Source organism: Siniperca chuatsi, linkage group LG6 (assembly GCF_020085105.1).
Source record: "Siniperca chuatsi isolate FFG_IHB_CAS linkage group LG6, ASM2008510v1, whole genome shotgun sequence".
Classification (NCBI taxonomy): domain Eukaryota; kingdom Metazoa; phylum Chordata; class Actinopteri; order Centrarchiformes; family Sinipercidae; genus Siniperca; species Siniperca chuatsi.
The window spans coordinates 19,598,907-19,620,117 of NC_058047.1; the positions used below are offsets into that span (position 1 = coordinate 19,598,907).

The 21,211-nt window shown below is 44.3% G+C and overlaps 1 protein-coding gene across 4 annotated transcripts in view; it reads right to left on the reverse strand.

The window, feature by feature from the left end:
• sema6bb (sema domain, transmembrane domain (TM), and cytoplasmic domain, (semaphorin) 6Bb) overlaps positions 1 to 21,211 on the reverse strand; it is a 128,140-nt gene extending 106,929 nt beyond the window's left edge. For 2 of the 4 annotated variants that reach the window (XM_044199483.1, XM_044199478.1), the window contains exon 1: positions 20,326 to 21,211. The gene's annotated coding sequence lies outside the window, so the exon portion shown is untranslated. Of the gene's footprint in view, positions 1 to 14,392; positions 14,877 to 20,325 lie in introns of those variants that run through there. The other 2 variants (XM_044199480.1, XM_044199481.1) reach the window with 2 other exon arrangements.

The following is a 21,211-nucleotide window of genomic DNA, read 5'->3' on the forward strand; positions in this document are numbered from 1 at the left end:
AGGGTGTGATACTATATGCAAGAGAGAAGGAGAGAATTGGAAGAAGGGGAAGAGAAGGAGGGAGATTAAGTTAACAGGACAAATGGGAGTCATGTATTGTTGGGCTGAGTGGCCAAACAAAACATGTGTTAGGGAACTTTTTTAAACAACCGTTCCCCGTCCTTTGGCTTTTCTCTAAAAGGTTCTCTGGTATTTCTTTGGCATCAGTCCCCACGCCTCTGATCCTTGTACGATGGCCAAACAACACAATCCCCATCCTAAAATCCACATAGAATCTGACTCAATCAGCACCAGCTCTGTGATCCCACTTTATTGTATTGGCCCATTACCACAAGCAGTCATAGTCTGCATGTACAAGTAGTAACAGCAGTAGTATATTGTGAGGCAACTCCACTAGCTGTATTGTTGGTTCTATGCTGAATTTCCAAGAAGCATACACAATGTATAACCAAAAAACAAGTTTATCTGTAGCATCAAGTCTCAGATTTAGAGTAACATTTGAGCAGCTAGAAGCTTCAAAGCAAAAAAAAAAAAAAGCTGGCTTGCCCCCCAGCACCAAAACAGCTCATATGCATGCAGAGCAGTTCAACATAAAGAACAGCATAAATGCAATGGACTGCTGAGAGGCAGCTGCAGAAGGTAGTGAGCATATTTGGACCCAAGGTGCTGCTTGATAGGTCGATTAGGACAGCCGAGGGCTGTAGGAAATGCCCCCGTTTAGCATCATATCGGGAGGCGGGGCTGCTTTTAATTAAAAGACGTGATGTCTTTTACAATCTTGCTGCATTCACTCAATCTGTTTTCTGAGTTGAGACTTCTTAATTGTCTGAGTTAGACATGCTGTAAATGCCTGATCTTATCTCTAATCTAATTACTATAACTTAATCAGGAAGAGTCTACATAACTGCAAACATAAAAATCAATTAAAGTTCTGGGTTAGACTATAAACATGCACAGCAATAGATCATCTATTGTTAGCAGTTTTTCCTTCATAATGGCTTGCTTTCAGTAACTAGCTGGGTGGCTGATGGAACTGAGGTGCATATAAGCATGAGTTGTCGAGCCATGAATAGGCTGAAATAGAGGAGGAAATTCGGACAATATAAACACCCTAAACTCAATGCTATGAAGGGGTGTTTATGTCTTCGTCTCACCTGAGTAGTGTTTAATAAAGAAAAGGGGCCATATTTAAAAGCACTCACACTCTGTCAAACTCCCTGCCACTGGAGTGTTTTCATTTCCACTGTAAATTGCACTGGGACTTAAGTGGCGGGGAGTGTGTATGTGATACGTGCCTGGTGAGCAGAAAGGAGTCCTATAGTGAAGCACCCTCTACCAGCCTCTCTCATGTCCCACTGAGAGGGCAAGATGCCATCAGCAGATGCTCTGATGTGTTTGTAGAAGGACATAGAGTTAAATGAGATCAGAGAAGAGTCAAATAGTCAAACAGTCTTTCTGTGTCTCTTTCTTTTTCGCCTCACTATGTAGTGATAATTCACTGAGGGGTCGCTGCGGTAAGCAGATATATGCCTTTTTGGATGTGTGTAAGTGAGAAAGAGAGCCATGGCACCTTTTAAATGTGTGTTTTAGAGCTGGTCTCTAAAGTGAGTCAGCCCACAGTGACAGAGGAGAAGTAAAAAGACTCCGATCTGCTGGATGTCGAGTATATCTTATTATCGGTCGACACTGTGTACAGTAGATTTCTTTATAGACGTGGGGCCGGGCCGTGATCTGTCTACACACCACTTGGCAGGCTAAGACACTACATTTCTACCAGAATGGAACTCAAGCCATTCAAGTGCCGAGACACTGAGGACCTGCTTTGTCCTCTGTTTTATGTTACTTTAATGTACAGCTGAAAGAGAGCAAAGCCGGCAAAGAAGAAAACTTTGTGAGAGGAGAAAGCCGGGTCTAATTGTCCGTGGGAGGTGGTGGGTGTGTTTCTGCGCACATTTGTATTTGTATTCAATGTAATCTACTTTTTTTTTTGTGTTGTCCTCGTCGTCTCGTCAGGAAAGCAAGAATAACATGGGGTTTTTTTTTCAAGCTGGCTGAAGCCTAGGATAAACAGCTTTACTGCCCAACTGCATCGCTGACATTTAGATGTGACAAAAGAAAGATAGTGCAGATGCAAGATGCAACGAAAAGAAAAAAATGTATGGAGATACAGTCACACCTGCAACAGTGAAAAACATCAAAACTATAGCAGAGTTCGACTGTACCTGATCTGAATAGAATTTTTATTCACAGTCTCACTCTGCAGGTGATTAACACCAAAGCCCCAGCAGTGTTAACTTAAGAAATGTCAAGAGAATGACACTTCTCACTTCACAGGAGATCCTTTTGGTGCACTGATACACTTAGAGATGGATGACGGATGACACGCCCATTGCCCTCACCCTTGTCATATCATTACTTAATCCCCTCGGTAGCAATTACCTCTGAAGGGGACAAAAGCTGGTGCCAGGCAACTATTACTGACATGGCAGCTCAATGAACAACAACACAGCCCGCTTTTCTATAAGGCCAATTTGCAGAGCAGCCGCAACGAGACCCGGTCTAATGAAGGGAAATGTTTAGATCGGCAGACACAGACCACAGTCACGCAGGCAGGAGCTGAACATCTCAGCGTGAAGTGAGAACAAAGTGAGGGGGAATTTTAGAAGAGAGAAGCATTGTGGGTCAATGTGCATGAATGTGGAGAAGCAAAGGGGCAGGATGGGGAGAAAATAGGGGGAGAACAATATGAAGTGTACAGGCAGTGATTAAAAACAGGAGAGAGCACACACAGAGTGAAGCCGGAGAGCGGCAGTAAGGGCACAAGCTAGACCGTCTGAAAGAGCCATTGTGACAACAATGGATGTGGCTTCATAATGAGAAGGGACAAGGCAAATAGGAGGGCAAAGCTAAAATGTCAGGGCACAGGGTGCAGGCGATATACAGGGCCGGGATGGCAAATTGTGTACAGCGGTGAAGGGATGGTGGGTCATAGGATGTCTGCACACTCTGCAGGTTGTGTGCTAGAGTCAGCAGTGACAGAGCAGTCACCCCCCCACACACACAACACACAGTAGCCAGGGCGTAATTCATCTCCCAAAACCACAGGACACTGTTTAGGAAATACTCAGCAAAATACTGCTGGGAAAAGGAAGAGGAGACTGACAGACAGTGAGACAGATAAATCACAGCGGGTAGACATCTTTTGGCATATCATACTCCTAATTTGCTGGCACTCTGGCACAAGGGGAGAAAAGAATGACAAAAGACATGAATTTGAGGAAATTTCTATGAAAAATTAAGATAGTAATTAAGATAGAAAAATGTTAAAAGGTTGAGACAAAGTGTTTCCTTTAAAACAATTATACACCGCCAGGAAGGCGGTGTGAAAATGAGGCCCCCAGACTGACAGTGAGAACAAATGAGGCGGTGGGGAAGCGGTCGGGGTTCGTGTGGGGACGGTGCGGATGTTAATCATTTCCACCACTGGTTTACAAGAACCCAGCATGCTTTGTCTGCCAATGCTCCCACACCGTTTATTTACCCGTAATCATCAACATTCTCCTGCTGCATAAAAACACCCTCACACACACACACACACACACACACATACTGTAGAAAGAAACACACTTACACACAGGTATATTTCTCAGTGGATTTACATTCTGTAGGTGCAAATACGACAGACCAAAGCGGCAGGGAGTCTCCTATAAATGCACAGCATGGAGAAAAATGCCCATAAATGACAGAATATACGCTGAACGTGTATCAAAGAGTGACGGCGCATAAAGTAATGATAAGGCAGATTTCTCATCCTTCCACAACAAAAAAACACTTCAAATGATACTGAAATTGGTACCTCCCCTCCTTCCTCCTGCGGCTGATAAGATTCTCAGCCTTTGTTGCTACGAGAAAAGCAAACAGCCTGAAACTACCTGGAAGATTTTTCTTTCCGGAGTCTCTCTCATGAGGGGAGGGGAAGAGAAGACGTTCACCTCATTCCTGTTTATCAGCCTGGAGAATCAGTTTTAGTCTTTTTGGTTAATTAAGTAAGTGGTGTCTCTAGGCCCTGTCTGTGTGCCGCTAGGTGCCAAACTCCATCAAGCCACCCAACTGTCTCAAGCACTGTAACTTCACGGAGAACGCCCCTGGTCTCAGGATGATAATTGCAAAAGCAACAGGGGGGAGAGAACATGCACACGCCGAAACAATTACAAACATGCAAAGGGGAACATTGTTTTCCCCTTAGCTCTTGATTTCTCCATCCTCACGCCCACTCATTTAGCTGTCTTCTCAATTCTTCAGCAGTTTATTCTAATTTAATGGAGGTTTTCAAGCTTTTATCCTTGTCTGCCTTCATCTTCTTTCTCCTCTCTTCTGCTGTAATCTTGTGGCCTCTTCACTCAAAAGCTCCACTATATCCCGGGCTTGGCTAGGGAGAGTAGCAACAACCTTCCTCCAAACTCCAGCAATTTCTCTCATTTATTCTAGCTTATTCTCCTTCTCCACCTCATGCTGTTCTCTCCGCTGCTCCAAATTCTTCAATTTGCCCTGCTGGGCCTTGGCAAGAGGCAACCGTAGTCTTCCTCCAACCAAACTCGATTGGCCCACTTCACTCACACTCTAGGGTCCTTTATTCCTTTCCTTTCCTGGCATGTACCAAGTTGCATTCTTCCAAAGGCACTAATGCGGCAATGGAAATAAGAAGTGACCCAGGCTCTTCTCCTTTTTGTGCCCCAGCTGATGCCCACAGAGAGAACAGAGTGGATGAGGAGAGAAGAGGAGAAACTTGTTGTAGTATGGCCTTTGGACAAACTCCAGGTCAGCTGGACAGTCGGGTAGAAAACCCAACAGAAGCACAAGATACACACACACACACACACACACACAGACAAACACTGTGCTTTGTTTCTTCTGAAAGCACCACTCTGCTCAGCTTGGTACAAAGGTCCCTGTGGAGAGGCACACAGCTTCTCTGGCTGAACTGGTCTTCTTCCAGTTGAACTCACACACTGTAGTAAGTGACGGCCATTACCCTACTCATTCACTGTCACTGACCTGACACTGGGATGCTGATGCCTTCACCTGCTCCACTTACTCTATTGACACAATCTAGGTAATTGTTTCTGATAGCCAGGGGCTTCGGTCAGGTCAATGTTGGGAAGACAGAGGGCAGCAATACAATGACATAAGAGAAAGGACTCCGGCCAGCGTGCAGGATTGGGGGCTGATTCTCTTTGAAGTTGAACCAAATTTGTGCAACGAAAATCCATAACGCACGTCCAATTGCATTCCAGCACTGACAGGAGGTGGAAGAAAAGACAATGCTAATTTCATTTTAGAGAAGAAAGGAGGAGAAGTTGTGCATCTCTCTATTGCTGGAGTTGCTGTATGTAACTTGACTCTCTGATCCAACCAGATAAGAGAGTATGGGGATGCCTTGATAGAGATTAACACTGTGATTTTTTTTATCAGTGATATTTTATCAGTTCAAACTATTAACTATTAAGCTTTTAGCGATTCAAGTCAAGATTCAGATTCACCAATTTCAGACCTCATAATTATTTGTTATTTGTGACTTGAAGTATACCATACATATCTACCTCACTCACTCACCCCAAACTCCAGTAAATGTACTCTCTACGTTCTGAGTTTCCATTGGTTCCCCATGAGATTTGTCAATGTTTAAAGTCTAGTCTACAGATACCATAGGGGGCGGAGCCTCATGGTGGTCAAGCTAGATCTGATTGTATCTAGGTCTCTCTCACAAAAGGCAAGGCAAGACTTTATTATTGCCCATTTGAAGCGCCAGTCTGCATTTCACACGGTGACACACACCATTACATTAGAGGGGGATCCTGGGCCATTTGCTTTATTCTCCTGGAATATCAGATTTTTGAGAGAACTAATTTAGGGCATGATTAAACTATTGCTACTATTATCATTAACATCTTAATGCACTCGGTTAATTCCTTTGCTTTTCCTTTATTGTTGGACCTAGAGGGTCTCTTTGATTTTAAATTGTAAACTTGACTCTTACTCCTAAATGTGTCCCTGCACTAAATAAAGACTGACTTGAACTGAATTAAGCAGATGGGATCTCTGTTCTATATTAAGCCTACAGTACATATCTAATAGTGGGAGGTTGCGGTGGTCTATATTGAGGAGCATACAGATTAAAAATACACCAAAAAACAGCAATAGTCAGGCCCAGAACAATTTCCATTTTGCTATTCTGAGCGGAGCAAACGAAAGCACACTTTTCTGAAATAACAGGTTATTTATGTTGCGTTCCAGTTGTAATGAAACAAATAATGGTGGTAGTCGGGACAGTGTGATGACTCTGGGGGTTTGGGTTTTCCTTTGCTCTGAAGTCTGTCTGCATTTTAACAGTCTCTGCACAACATCTAATTATCACAAAAATGGCTTATACATTAAGCGTTATTACTTTTTTCACCCATTCAGGGACACCACTTGCACTGAGAAGACCAAGACAGTCATTTTCTAGTTTACACATATTTTCAGGTTTTCTTTCCTTTGTCTGACTTTGTAGCGAGCTATTTTGTGCATTGCTGTGATGCAATCTCAAACAAAAAACACAAGAGAAAACATATGATGATATGCTACTACTTAAAAACACACATATATATATACTTTAAAAACAACTATAAAATATTTCCTGCCATGAAAACCTTTTCAAAACATTTTAGTTAGGTACTTTTGAATGGTATCTGTAGTACATTCAGTTCCATAATGTTGTTCTCCTTCACATTTCAGAGTGTGATCAAGACCATCAACAACATGAAGTTGGCTCTCACTTCGGCAAAATCTCTCTTTCATAATCATAGAAGCAACACTGCAAAGTGCAGAAACACACTGACACAACACACAAGCGAGTGCAAGCACAAACACAGCCTCTCATACTAAATCACCATCTAAATAAGATGGAAATCCATTTCTGACAGAGAATGAGATGTCAAAGGTCTGTGCGCAGCTGTCAGAATGATCTAAGACACAAATGACTCAACACAAGTGGGCATTCTGATTTTTCACACTTGTGTGCCAGGAAACACTTTGGCCGGTTGGCTCACGACTGTGGCCCACTCTTTCCAAGCGTATAATCAGTCACATTAATGAGAATGGTAATGTGATGCAGAAGAATTAGTCCAGGTCCTCAGGGTTGAGTCTCAGGAGGCCTTGGAAGAGAAACTAGCTGCCTTGTCCATAGACTCACTGAGCCTTACAAATAAGCAGCCCCAGTCTGAGCTTTCCTGAGCAAGGCTACCGAGACGCCTGACAACAAAAACAAAATGTCCTGACGTATATATACAGACTAAATAACAATATTTTGCCTCTGAAACCACTTTGACGAAATCAATATTGCTCTCCTGTTAATAATGCTGATGCAAGCTGTCGTGGGGGGTTGAAAAACAGCTCTGGTGCACATATACAAACACACACACATAGAGTACATTTCCACAAGGCAGGAGCTGGTGTTTATGAACAAAAACCCTGGCTATTTCTATAACTATTCTCCCCTGTGTGTCTATGTCCCCTGGCATTTAGATGAAGGCAAACTAGTTCACCAAAATACAGCGATGACTCGGGGAGAGTGCTCTGCTTTAAGATTTATCACTACATCCACTGACACAGACACTCCTAAGCCTTAAGTCTAACTAAATATCAACTCCTCAGTGAAAACGGTTGTTAGCTGAGCTGTTTTTATGGGCGGCTGTGTGTATGCACGTGCCTGTGTTGAAGCTTGTGTGCATGTTTGTGTGTTTTGGTTTCTTTAATCAGTTTGACTTGCCTCATTCTCTCTCTCTCTTTCTTTTTCTCCAGGCTCTTCATTAGTTTGTGCATGGATACTAATGAGTGATACCTAAAACTTGCCAGAGGCTCAGCTTTACCCCTCTACCCAGCCCAGGGTGGCCCATGGTGAGCGTCACCTCTTAGCTTCTGTTTTTGGGTTGGCTCGCTGCCTGGTGTAGCTGGTGGTGCTAAGGTGCATTAATGAGCCACTGAGCCAGCCTCCGTGTGTGTTTTGTGTGTGATGAAAGACGAGTCCTCTGGCTGCCACTCCACACTCCCCTCCCCCTGTATCCACTATCCAGGAATCTATTTCTTTTGAATCAGGTGAGTATCCCAGTAAGAGTCCTTGACTGCTGGCAGAAAGGCTTCCTTCACACACACACACACACACACACACACACACACACATACACACACACTCAGGCACTAACACACCCAGACACACACACGTTCCACTAATTTTCCCTATCTGTTCTGTTTCACACTTTTACATTTGTAATCCTCGCTCATTTGTAATTTTGCTTCTGCATGTTAGCCTCAAGAGAGAGAAACTAATTTCAGGAGTGAAAAGGGATTATCAGATGCAAATGAAATCTCCCAACCTTCCAGACAAAGATATTGATGTAGACTTTTCAGGGGAACAAAAAGAGTCTCAAAGCCTGCTTCAGCCTGGATGGCAACTCTCAAGGAAGAAACAAGTCAACTGCCACACTGGCAATTACTTCTTATCAGCACCGGGGAACCAACTTGACAATGGCAGGGAAATGCTGAGCTGATGGACAGTAAAACACAAGGAGAAGTGACTGCGGCAAGCATAATCAGCTTCCCCTCTTTCCTTTTTGTGAATTTTGTGAAACACTAAGTGACAAATATATAAATAAGAAGTGAGGGGTCTAGGCAGTGAGGCAGCCATTAGGTGTCGATGTGTGTGCGTACTTGTCACATAAAGAGCATGAAGCATGCTAGCTGTTGTAATCGAGGAGTGTTATTATATTGTTATATTGTGTTGTTATTGTGTATTGTAATGTGATTCTGTCTTCTATGTGCTGCAGAACAAGAACCTGCTGTGAACAAGTTTTAACTGAGTCAGGCCGGTTTAAATGTAACACATTTTTACATGTGTAATGTTACTTGTCATGTTTTCCTGTATAATAATAATAATAAAATCAATAATAAATATATTAATGAAGGCTCCTTGCAGCGGCTTGGTCTTTTCTTCTGTGGACTAACTCAGAACTGCCAGACAAATAATCACATTTTCACTGGCCTGATTGTATTAATGCCAGACCAGGCAGAAGACACTGTTATATTAACCTACCTCCCTACCTTCACACACGCGCAGGGGCACACACACACACACACACACAGAACCCTGCCAGCTTGACTACTAAACAAGTCAAGGAAACCACGCAGACACACACACAGAAGATGAAGAGACAGAGATGAAGATGTTTGGAGCCAGCTGGTTAAAGCCTGCAAGACAGTAAATTAACCATCTGATTAAGATTTGAAAAGCGGCAAAGGAAATGAACATAATGCATCCAATTAACAGAAGAGACAGCAATAAATACTGAGCTTCCAGCAGTCACTACCTCTTTCTCGAAAATAGCTCCAGAGAGCGACATTCACCACTTTAGCATTGTTTGTCCTGTATAGTTATGATCCATGTTGCTGCATTTGTCAACTTCACCTTTAATGTCACAGCCTGGTAAAACAGAGATGAGAGGCAGTGAGAAAGGTTGACGAAGTGACCGACAGAGTAATTGGTCCAGATGTTTTTAGAGCCTTATTTTATGAAAGGGGACAGAAATCTGAACTAAGGAGCAAACAGTGGAGCCCCTGAGCTTTTCCCTCCATTATAGAGTGAGCCTGAAGCTGTCCTCCTATTATGGCCTTAGCCCTGCAGAGCTTCAAAGCTACTTTGTTGTGGCCATTAATGGTGCTGATGACAGCAGAGAGGATCTCTATGCCAGGTGAAGCGGCCCGAGCCAAAAAACAGAGAAAAGGAGAGTGAAAAAAAAGAATAAAGACTGCCCACCAGAGAGACAGAGCGGTGCTGTCCAGCAGGCAAGCGGTAACAACTAAAAACCTCACTCAAGAATAACTGCCATCTTTAACATTTGGCAGGAACAGTGCTCACCAGTGTTTCTGTAACTAAGCACTCAGCTCGCCCCCTCAGGATAACACAATTAAAAACATGCTCACTGAGAGTCATCAATAACGTAAAAATTGAGGTGAACAAAATTGCTCCATTGCAAGTTAGGAGCATGCTGGAAAAGATCTGAAAGCTTATTCATTGTCTGCCTGTTTCTATGATGATTTGGGTTATTTTGGCCAAGGCCTCTGTTTACTTACTTAACAACATGGCTTTTATTGATATTCTTCTCCAACATGCATGCAAGTGGAAAAACTCAGTCAATACTTTTCCCTTGTCACAGCCCCCTTAATGTTTCATGGGATGACATATCTCAGGCCTGCAAGAGCTGGCTCTCAGGCATTTTCTGTCTTGTTTATTACTTCAGTATAGACTCTGGGATCGAGTTTCCCTGTACTGCTGAGAGCCGGGGGAGAGCATGGCTAGTTTTGAAATGAAACAGACAGAACAAGCAAGGCTATTTATAAGAAGCAAGCGGATAATTGTTGAAAAGGTTAGAGCAGCCACAGCAGGTAACAAGTGAGCTGCGTGTTGATGCACACAACAGGATGTCGAGGCAGCACAGTGATGATGTCGCCAGGTAAGGACAGGGTCAAAAAGAGTAGTTGCCACCTGAGTCACATTGTTGAGAGAAGGGTTACTGTCAAAATCAATACACTGTGAGCTTAAAAACAAGCAAACGAGAATCAACACCTTAACATTTTGGCAAGAGTAAAAGGCCAATACGCAGACCTTTTAAGTCCATAAGGTGCCACAGCTCTTCATACTATATTTAGAAGAGCAGCCAATACACAAATGCAGCAAATAACACATAATAACAGCAACAAACCAATGTTTCCATTTACCATGCAGCGGACAAACCATACAGTAACATCCTATAATTGGGATAAAACAACTGAGCGCTCAAATGTCAAGGAGGAGGATTAGAGAAATGTTTGAAGTGTTGTCACATCAAACACACACTAGCATGAACTGGAAAAGAGAAACGTTTTAAAATAGTTTTTGTGTTTATTTAGACTGTATATATACACAGAACTTCCCACATTGGCAGAGACAGACTCACATACTCAGACAAAAACCCATGATGCACCTACATCAGTGGTGGGAAGACTACAGCGAATATGAACAACAAATGGAGCAGAATTATTCAACAATGGAGCACTGTGGTTGCCTTAACAGACATGTTTAAAATAATGCCAGTTAAATGGACATATTCATGGCATAAATACACATTCCAACAGTAGGGGAAGTGAATATCTTGATTATTTATGTCCTCATTCACTCACTCACTAATTCGCCCATGTCCTCGCTGAACTGATTCACTCAAGCACTCATTCCCTCCAGAGTTTCCTTGTCCCCCAACGTCCCCTCTGCCTGCCTCACTCAACAACCAGAGAAACCAAGATATTCAAGCTCAGAGACCTAAAGGACCATGTTTCATTTGATGACGGAGGCTGATAAATGTCTGACAGACTGCCAAACCCTGGGATGTGCTACACGAGTCAAGCACAAACACTCCTCCGTCGTGCAGATATGCGCTTGCACATGCATCCATCATCACCATGTGGGAGGTGTGTGCGCCTGTGTGCCCGTTTATGTGTGTGTCATGCTCGTCCGTGCAAGAAAAGCCTCGCAAGTGTCCATCTCAGTGGCGCCATGGGATGATGGAGGTGGCCAAGCTGAGACTCCAGGACTGGATGATGAGGGAGGAGGATGTGGGATGACATGGTCTAATTCTCATGTTTAGAGCAAATCAAGCCACTAAGAAAGGGACTGTGAATATACTCTAAAAGATCTACTGACTAGATATCACATCAACACAAATAAAACACCCTTTCCTGTCTTTTTCCTTCCCACAGAAACGAACGTGTGAGTGAACAAGCGAAAGAAAGCAAAGGCCTGGCCTGAGCTCTGAATGTCACAGTCAGTCATTGCAGCCTCCCTCTTAGTGATGCAGACAGAGAGCCATTCTGATTGCCCCACCAGTCAAGCCAAGGGGTGAAAAACATTTACATGCAAATACGAATGACCCACTAGCTACTGTGAGCACGCTAGCTATGGTATTCTGAATGCACAGCAACCACAGAAAATCCGGCACAGAGGACTTGCCAATCAGCAGCTCTATTGTAACAGCACACAGGCTTTAGAAGTAGCTGTTATGTGTGTAGGATATCAATTATTTTTACTTTTGTGGCTTATTGGTTTGTGACTGCTATTGTTACCACTACTTGTATCAAGTGAAATTAATGTTAATGATTTCAGACCGGGACATAATGTACAACATTAACAGATTTGCTGTGAAGAAGCTTAAATCCTTTCAATCATTTCCACATAACTCCTCCGTATACAGACCGTCTACCATCCTCACACAATCCACTCATCTCTGACAGCAGCCCCTAATACCATGTAATCAACCATCCACTTTTAATTTGAACAATTATAATCCATAACCCATCATAACAAACATTCATAACAAATATTCCTCTGTCATATTAGAGTGGTAAGTATCAGGGGACAGATTGCTGGTGGACTGGCTGTGTCTCCAGGGGTCTTGGACAAGGGGAGACACTGGCTCTCTTCCTGGCTGTCACCCACGGCTGGGATACTTGGATTGGGAACCCGCCTGCTGTCACCAGACCTGTTGCCTCCAGATGGGTCCTGGGTCTGATTCTGTCATTCTCGCCCTCGAAGAACACACTCTGTCCTCCTCCTCCTCCTCCTCCTCCTCCTCCTCCCCTCCTCTCCTCATTTTATCTCATCCCATCATCAAAGTGCATCAAACTTCAACTTCCCTTCATCCCCTCACCACTTATTAACAAAGCCCAAATCAACATTCTTGTGTTCTTCAACCTTGACATTCAGCTTTTAGCTCCATGTGACACTTTCATCTCATTGGCTCCAGTTTCTTGGCTAGTATCCCCTCTGTGAGTGGGGCATGAGTGTGTATGTGAGTGCATGCACACATGCTTAGGAGATGAGCAGACGCACTGCACAGCAAGACCTCTTTGATTCGGCACAGCAGAGACCCACAGCGAGGCTGTACATTAATTGGTGCTTCTGAGCCGTTAATTTAGGTGAGTACATTCAAGGACCCACTTTCCTTCTACTTTCTAACAGCAACAGAGGCTGAACAAGCATCCTCTCAAGACTCCTCCACTATTTTCTTCCATTCTTTCCTCCCTTCTCTCTGCCCCGTGGCCTTCTTTCTGCTCGATGCCTCTCTACTCTTCCCCATTACCTTACAGTTCAGCTTCACCCGTCAACATTGCCTCACCCGCTCTCCTCTCTCTCTGCACTTTGCAGAGTGAAGAGAGACAGCAGGTCACAGTCTCTGCTCCGTCCCTCCACTTCGCCAACTGCCCCGCGCCCAGTGCCAGCAAGCCAGAGTTTTCTTTCTGTTTTTTCACCATGACTGGCTCCCCCAGGTCACTGAACGCGTTAAGCTGTTAATTACCTTAAAGCACAAAACAAGTGGTAGCTTGGCAGCAAAATGAGTAGACATTTAGATATTTTTTAAAGAGTACAGTCACAAACCTAAAACCAGAACACCAATGAGACAAGCAGCAACAACAGCTGAAGCTGCAGCCACAGTAGTAAACAATTCTGTCAACAGCAGTAACAACGGCAATGAGAACATTCTCATTTTACTTTTGCAGCTTCTCCACAACCATAAAACTACAGGACAGACCATTTGGGCTGGAAGTTCCCCTAAGAAATGAATCAGCTATAAAACAGCAGTAGGATAATACCAGTCTGCCCAACAGGACATGGTTTCTTCAGATTCACGCTGTGCTGATGCGGGAAATGATTCAGGATGTGTGTGACCAGCATCCTCTCTGCTATGTCTCCCACCATGCCGTAGTTAAAGTGTGCCTTATTAGTTATCTGCTTAGTGATCATAGCAACCTGGCATGGGAAATGAAACCGAGGAGGTGTACAAAGTGTGTCTGTGAATGCTATAATAGAAATAAGTGTTGCTATTTATATCATGTCAGAGAAGAAAAATAATATAATTGCAGCATGGCTGCTGGCGCTGAATATGCTGCTCCAGGCTTTGGGCTTGTGGTAGCTTGTTACTTAGCTATGAGTGTGTGTATGTGTGTGTCTGTGTATGTCTGGGAATATGCAAGTATGTGTCTCAGTGTGCCAGTGTGTATTCATGTATTCTGGGTGGTATATGGGACTGGCCTGTCCTCTAGCTTCCAGACCATGGCCTCTCATTAGTCTCTTTTCTTGTTAACAAACTGGGGCTCCGCTGACACCAAGACTTCATAAAAGTGTGAGAGACAGAGAGACAACAAAGTGTATGTGTGAGAGAGAGAGAGAGAGAGAGAGAGAGAGAGAGAGAGAGAGAGAGAGAGAGAAAGGGAGGAAAGCAGCGGCTTAATGACAAGCAAACAGCCCGTGAAAAACATTCAGATCACATACACTGTTTATTCATGTCCAGGAAGTAAAAGTTGGTGTCCATCTCAGTCATGTCTGCCTGTCTTTTCATCCTGTCTCCCACAGTATCACTCATGGTCCGCTGCCACCAGGATGGAGTTTATACTCATGGAAATGTCTCGTTTTCACTGCTGCAGAGAATGGAAGAATCCCCAGCGTCTACCTTATTCAGAGATAGGAAAGACACACACGCAAGAACAGACTCCCCCTGTGGAGGTACAATAAGCCTACATGGAATGCCAGTTTTACCAAAGGGAAGCATCTTTATTCAACAGCCACTTGGCCTTTGGTGATAGCAGCTGCATTCTTTGTTCCTGTCATACTGCGCCACCTCAGGCTTACACAACATGAAATCGCTCCAACTTCTCCAAGACATTCTGTCACAGTTAAAGGGCATAGACAAAAAAATATTGAAATCATAGACTTTACAAACTCAGAGCAGAGACTAGCCCATGGCTGCCGATGAGAGCAACCATAAGAGAGAGAAAAAAAAATTCAAGAAAAATGAAAGAGCGCTTATTATTGACTATATCAGGCTTCCTTCTTTGAACTCTCTGAATCTATTCTGGCTGCCTTGGCATTGCAGTGGATGTATAAAAGCCGTGAAGCAGACAGAGATGAGAGTGAAAGAAAGACAGGACAGGAAAAACAAGTGATTAAAAGATAAAAGGGAGAGAGCAGATGATGAGGGAGCAGAGGTGTGTGATTAAATGGCGGAGGTGGTCCCGTTGGGCTATAGCCCTTATTGCATTTTAATGGGGGGGCTGGATGATCCTTGACCCTTTGTGAGGCAGTGGTAGCACCTTAGTGCAGATCAAACTGCCAGCCTTGACAAACCCCCTGGAAGGCATCTAGGCCTTGAGAATGAAGTGTGTTTTGTGTGTGTGTGTGTGTGTGTGTGTGTTTGTGTGTGTGTGTGTGTGTGTGTGAGGGCTCGCAGGGTCACAGGCAAATGTGTTTATCCTGCTGCTATGGCAACCCCAGCACTAGCCTTGGGCAAATAACAACAAAAGCCATATGTGTGTGTGTGTCTGTGAACAAGAGAGACGATGTGAAGAGACGATTTAAAAAGGCAAGATGTGTGATTTAATATAAGTCTTAAATTCATACATTTCAAAGAGCTGTCCTGCTCTCCCCCTCTCTCTTTCTCTCTCTCTCCCTCTTTCCCCCAGTGCGGCTGGCCTGCCCCTCAATCATCAGGCCCTCCTTTTCACCTTCTCTTTCTCCCAGCTCCACATGCTAAGTGGGAACATTGTTACGGTCAATTTGTCCCATTCAGGGTCCCAGTGGGCAGTGTCCCTGCCCTGACAGCCTGCAGACAGAGACCACACTGCCTGAGAGGCCTTGACATCAAGGTCCAGAGGAGACGGAGAGGGGGAGGAGGGAAGAAAGCAGAGGAGAGGAAAGCAAAGGACAGGGGAGGGGTAAGAGGAGAAGAGAGGTAATGAGGGGAGCAGTGGTATGGCAGCAGAATGTGCGAAGGCAAACAAGCAGGAAGGAATGCTGAAGAGAAAAAATGACAAAAGGAAAAGGAGGGTGCCAGGTTTAACACAAGCCCCCAGACTAGGCAGCTCAATAGTATTTCTTACGAGTCTGTCAGTCTCAGACTAGACTGATGTAGATGGCGACAGCTCTGCTCCCACAGAGAGCACTTCTAATACATCTGCCTTAGTTGGGCCTAAACCCAGAGAAATACAAGACAGACTGGACTGGCTCAGGAGAGATTAAAGGAAACACAGGTGTTCATGCACATGTATTTGGTGCAAGATTGAAATGTCATTAGAATCAAATGTTTACCCTTATGACTCATTTTTTGCCAATGAGAAACTTCAGCCAGAGGTACATTAAAGGATCTGCACACACAAATTGCAAGAAATCATACTTTCTCACTTACCTCTAGAGGTATACGCAGTTTTCATAGGAAATACTTAACTACTACCAACAAAATAGTCCTGATGAAAACTGTTGAGGTGCACTGTCACAAAAGACATGATAATTTTGAGTTTAGTTTTAAGCGGTTATTTTTATGGCTATATGAGTACCACAAATGAAATTCCATTCATCGCCATTGTATTGGGGAGGAAGGAGATCTGCATAGCTAGATTTTGTACCACTAGATACAGTAAGTGAAAAAGTACGGTTTTAAACTGACTTTAACTAAAGTCTTATGTAAAGCATTAATTGCAAAGTGGACTTAAAGGGCTTCTCCAGCTGTTTAGTATTGCACATTCATAAAGTTGGGGGACAAGAAACAGATTAAGAGTGATCACAATCGAAGCAGCAGAGGCCAAGATACCCTGACTTTTAGTCCCTAGTATGGGCCAATGTCAACCCCCGTCCCCACTGCCACAACAAACTATAGACAGTTCCCTCCAGAGCCACAGAAGACATTATACAACTGTTTTCACAGGCTGAGAAGTACTCCTCATGAATGAAATGACTTCAATGTGCTAAATTGGTGGCACGTCCCTTTAAGTGTAGGCACAGGAAAGAGCCCATAACTTAGATCATAAGGGGGGTTGAAGAAGATTTTTCTGATAAGAGAACCCAAGTTGCTAACCCCAGTGACATTCACTTCAGCTTTAATGTTGAATCCAGATTTCTACATATGTTCTGCAATCAGATTCTGTGAATGTAGAACAAAGCAAAACTTGACAAGGTAAAACTGTGTATCCTTACTTTGGTCTGAACTTGTCTGGTAAATGAAGCTTTCTCTGACTAAGCTATGACTTTTATTTCTACGGTGGAACTGCCCCAGGCCCACAGGTAACGTCACCCCCCGGCAGGGTGCAGCAGGGAGGCGGGGGAAGAGGGATTAAGTCACTGTGTAAAAGCACCTGTTATTTTAGCACATAGGGCGCAACACTTGCTCCGAGGCAAGGGGTGCAGAGCGGCTGTTGGCGTCTGAAACGAGGCACAAACAGGGAACCCATTCAACCAATGCTGGACAGTGCTGAATCACACTTGTATAAGGCACAGACAGACTGACTCACACACATGCACACACACACACACACACACACACACACACACACACACACACACATACACACACAGTCTATACAAAAAAGGAAGGCAAACAGACACATTGTAATGAACAATGTCCCTTGTGTTTCTCTCTGATAGACGTAGGCAAACTCTCACTCAGTCGTTCTCTCTTTTCTTAATGACCTACACACACATTAACACACACAAACAATTCTTCAAACTAATTGGAGATGCAGATTCCACCGCAAAGACGGCAGGGATCTGTCAAGGGCATGTGTGTACGGTGAGATGTTGCAAATCTCCCCAAATTAACTAACTTTATAATAAATCACTGGGCACTGCTAGCCAAGGATTAGCCAAGCTCCGGTGAGCAGTTTGTTAAGCTGTGAGGAGAAGCACTGGGGACGGAGAGGACATCGCCAAAAACTGACATCAGCACTGGGACCTTGGAACGGTACTAACCCCCTGCCTGGTTTCCTGGGCACACATTCAGCCTTGTTATCTGAGTTCTCCATTGACACAAAATCCTGCTCCTATATTAGGCTTTTACTTGGAACTATTGCCTTTTTTCCTGTTAGGGTTTCTCCACTAATCACTTTCAGTGTTCAGGACATCAGCTCTAACATCAGGTACACTGTTCCTTCGATTGCTTTCCTTATGTTTGCCTTACATGTCTGTGCAATCTTTCCCCCTACTGAGTCATTTCTTTTGGCAGGAGTAATGCTTCCTACAGTCTGGTAGTCTTTATATACTGACTGGGAAAACATTCATCCCCTCTCCCCTGCCTGCAGAAAGAAATTAAACTCTTTTGAGGAAGCTTATTATAAAATCCTTCACTATCATCAAAACAAAAGTAACTTTTATGAAACTATTACAGGATTAAATCTTGACAAAGGGCTAATATTTCTGAAGTTACAGTGAAATGAACAGTATGTGTCAGTGCAGCAGCTCCAAGGTCTGTCTCTTGATCATTTTGGTTCCCTGATCTTGTTCACAACTATGTGCTGCAGTTTGTGAAAGGAATACAAGTTTAATTTCTGGGTAGATTTTCCCTCAAAACTTTCTAAAGATGACTTGAAGCACCAGCAAAAGCCTCTGATGATTCTATTCTCGACTCTCACAAAGTGTTTTGTCCTTGACTTCTGAGCAAATGAAAACTAGATCCGGTACAATATGAAGATCAAAGATCGTATCAGACAGGTATTTCCTCTGTTGTCTATTAATTCATTCTCTCTGATAGCACTTCTTGTGTAATTACTGGTGGCGTGATGGGCCTACAAGAGGATGTCAGCACATGAGAGAAAAGGGCACCACTCCTCCTCTGTCATGCCAAAGAAGCTGCAACACTCAGATGATTAGACAATATCTAGTTTATGATCATCTCTCCTTTCATGTTTCATCTTAACTTCTTCCCTTTCACCACCTACTGTGTCTCCCTTGTTTGCACTGCTGTTACGGTTAAAAAATAATAATAATAATAATAATAAGGTCTGAAACCAAGTCTGGTGCAGCACATCACCCCCTGATGTAGCATCTGAGCAGCAGGGAGTCAGGATCTATGTGTAACCTGCAGCAGCACCGCTGATCCCTGGCTGTCAGAGTGGGTGACAGCCCAGAGGAAGAGGAGTTAAAGAGGCTCTTGTCCTCCAAGGCTGACTGACACAGTCAGACCGACAGAAAGGTTAGTGGAGGTGCTGGTATTTCCTTGGCTGTGTCTATCCTTGCACTGGACGGAGCACTTTCTTTAGATGTGTCTTTCCCTCTCTCTCTCTCTCTCTCTCTCCTCCTACTCTTCTCCCCTCTCACACACACTAGGGCTCATTATAGGAATGCTCTGACCCTTGGGGACTTCACTTACTTTCCCTGTCTCTCTTTCCAGTCCACAAACCTCGGCGTTGGACAAAAGGCAGTTGAAAGGCAATTTGAATTTGAAACAGGGGCCACGACAAAAACATGCAGCCCCCAAATGGCGAAACTTTAGGAGACTTGGAGCCAGCTATTGAGAGTTAGCGGTCCTCGCACAAAAAGCTAAAAATGTGATTCTGACACAATCCAGCCAACTAGCTCAGTGTACTGTAAAGACAGCAGCTACTGCAGAGGGAGAGGGAGGGAGGGAGAGACGGCAGAGCCTTAAGGAAGGAGTAGTGGACACCAGGGGCCCAGCGGGTAGGACTGTAGAACATACACAGCCGCTAGTAGATAACATACACACTATAAAAACAACAACAACAACAAGCCCGCACACACACACACACAGTAAGAAAGACACTGAGAGAAGGGCACATTTTGACCAATCCCATGGTGAAGACACATGCAGTCTCTGCTTCCACAGTTCTGCAACTCACTGGATTGAAGATGAGCTTCTCTAGTTGTGCTTTAAATCAACTGTAATGTCAAAAAGGGGGAATTCCTCTTAACACAGTGAGGAAAATCCCAGATTTCTCAAATGAATCAGTTTCCTAGAGGAAAACCTGTTCATTAAGGTGGGTGAGTGACACTGAGGTATTATGACAGTAGCCTACTATAGCTGTTATCATAATGTACAGTAACATATGATCTTGGTCAATGCATAACTGTCAGCCATGTTCAGTCACACGATCTGAGTCGTGTCAATATCCAATCAATAGATGGATGGTGAAGTGCCTCTTCGGGCTCCAGGCAGCTGAAAACTGATTGTTTTGTGCGTGGCTGCAAGCTACGCAGTATGAAATTGAGAATTATACAATGAAACATATCAGCTAGGTCAGCTATTGTGTATTGATATTGTGTATTGATTTAGTTCGTTTTAACCAATTCCCACAATTAAATTCCTTCCTCTGATCAGAGGCAATACAATTTATCCAAAGCATCAAGGCGCGACAGAGCCCGTGCCCCCGGAGCGCACCACCACCCACCACAGACCTCCACTCCGGACAGCTCGGGTCACTTACCTCTGGTTATCTGGGGAAAGGTGCCGGCGAGACAACGACAGTATGAGTCGACTGTGAATCCCGCTGGATACAAAAAAATCCGAGAGTGATCAGAGGAGAGAGGAGGCTCGTTAGTGCGTTACCAGATCCTGTGTGGGGCTTTGTAAACTACTCCTCCCTGTCGCACCTGTCTCTGGCAAAAACTGATCCCGTGCGCCGGCCTGACATCCCTAAGACAACTGTCTCAGGGGTTGTGTGTCCGTGCCCCCCTGCTAGTCACACACACACACACACACACACGCACAGAGAGAGAGAGAGAGAGAGAGAGAGAGAGAGAGAGAGACGGCACCACCTGTCCCCGGTGCAAAACAATCCACAAAGAGCTTCTATGTCGCGCAACGACACATGGCATTCCCCGTTAGTCTCTGCAGCAATACTCCCTCACAACAGCCGTCCGGATCCCCAAGTAATCTGGAAACGCTGGACGCAGTGAATGATGAAAAGGAGAACGCAATAATAACCCATCCAGCACACCACTGGCACCAAACCAAACCTGCAACGTTTGGAAATTACATCTGCCGCTCTCGTTGCTCGCCCAGTTGTGTTATCAATCTTCCGTCCCCACAATAGTTGGTCTATTTCGCCGCTGCGCACGACTGCTGCTCTGTCATTGCTGCGTCTTTTCCACCTCGGGTTTAACTGAAAGAAAAGACTGTCCTTCTGTCCAGTTATGCGCCCCACTTCCACACAGAGTCAGGCTCAGGATCCTGCGCGGGGCAAAGTCCCATTCATCGGTTTATTAAATATAGTTCCTGTTCCTTGGGCTGCACTCAGGAGCTTCGGTAAGGTGGGAGGACTACTGCGTTTGTCTTCTAGCGGTTGTGTGAGCTACAGCATCTCCAGCACT